Raw genomic sequence first — 1,648 nt, 5'->3', positions numbered from 1 at the left:
CATGGTCCATGGGCCTTTTGGATAAGAGCATGCTGGAGTGAATCCATCTATCTTACAAACAACACAACAGAGCAGGTGCACGGCTGCAGTGTAGGAAATCTGTAAATGCCACCTTTAGAGGGAGCGACTGATATTAAATAACAAAAATGATGAAAACCTCAGTGTATATATCCTTCACTAACCCTCTGACAAATCTGCTGTAAAGCAACTCTGAAAAAAATGTATTTATTTCATTTTTAGATGAGAGATACATTAAATTACAAGATTTACTGCCTCAACATTTTATTTTTAACTTATTTTGCATGTGGTGTAAATAATGCATCTTAGCTCAGACAGAGAAAAATCACCTTGGCTAGCTTCATTTGTCTCAAACTGTGCTCGGGAATCCTGAAATGGATTGAATCCAGATTTGTGGTGTGGTATCATCAGCTGCAGTAGTAAGTACCCTGTGTAGGTGGAGTATATGAAGAATGTTTGCATGTGACACCACACTGCTCTGAGCGGGCTTATTTTTCTCAATGACTGCCCCCACACGCAGTTTACAAGCAAAGGGCAAAACTAGTCAGAGATTAGATCTGAGGAAATGTGATGTGTGAAGCTGACATTTCTCTCTTAGTATAACACCACACAAATCAAATTACATTGTACAACTGTCAGCTGCAGAATATATGTATTTATTTATTTATTTATTTACATACACACACACACCCCCTAACTAAAATACTGAAAAATGCTCATTATGACCCTCTAGAGCCCAAGAAAGCATCAGATCTGCACATTTAATTAAGCCAGTTAATATTCGTGATTTTTGCTTCAGAAGTTATTTTGATTTTGAGTTATTTTAATTATGTAATAATCTGGGTAACATTTTCATATGACCACACATGGAAGGAGTCAGGTACATGATGCAGCAAAACAAAGTCTTGTACACACGTGGCGAGAGAAAGTGTGTTTGAGAGAGAGAGAGAGATGGCCGTTACTGACATCGTGAGGATGCTCCAGGAGTCGGATGGAGGTTTGGACGGAGGAATGAGAGGCTCCAACTGTAGCCCTGAGGCAGTCCATCACTGTCGTCCTCATGTAATACGGCCTGACAGACACACGCTTCCCTCGTACTCTGGCTTTAATGGACTGGCGTGACATCAGCCATCCACAGCACAGGAGGCAAACTCACTCTGTGAGCTGTTGTTCCAGTGCACTCTGGGAAGAGGCTGATTCACGGTGTTGGTTTTTCCTGCAGCTGCATCGAACAAGAACTGCACAGGTTCACCGATCGGCTTGACATGCCCATTGTTTCGGCATGAGTTTGCATGATTCAGCTGTCAAACAATATTTAGGATTGATTAAAAGAAACATAACCCGCTTCTTCTCTCACAAGAGAAAGGTAATAAAATAATGATACACATTAGCAGCAGTAGTTTACAGGTCCCATAGATTCCTGAAATTTCCTGGAAAATAACTCATACCTGTGCAGAACTGGAAAATAATTTAAAAGGTTCCTGGAAAGGAATAATAAAATATTACACCAGTTACACACAGGGCCTCAGCCAGAATTTTATCCTGCAAGCACTGAGGTCACAAGTCCAAGTCTCTGCAGTGTCCCCCTTCCACAAACTTGGAACAGCCACCAAAAAAGAAAATCTTTTAC

Source organism: Trachinotus anak, unplaced genomic scaffold (genome assembly GCF_046630095.1).
Source record: "Trachinotus anak isolate AG129_WGS33_773 ecotype Australia unplaced genomic scaffold, CSIRO_AGI_Tana_v1 ptg000031l, whole genome shotgun sequence".
Taxonomy (NCBI): domain Eukaryota; kingdom Metazoa; phylum Chordata; class Actinopteri; order Carangiformes; family Carangidae; genus Trachinotus; species Trachinotus anak.
Note: the sequence above shows the minus strand (reverse complement) of the source record.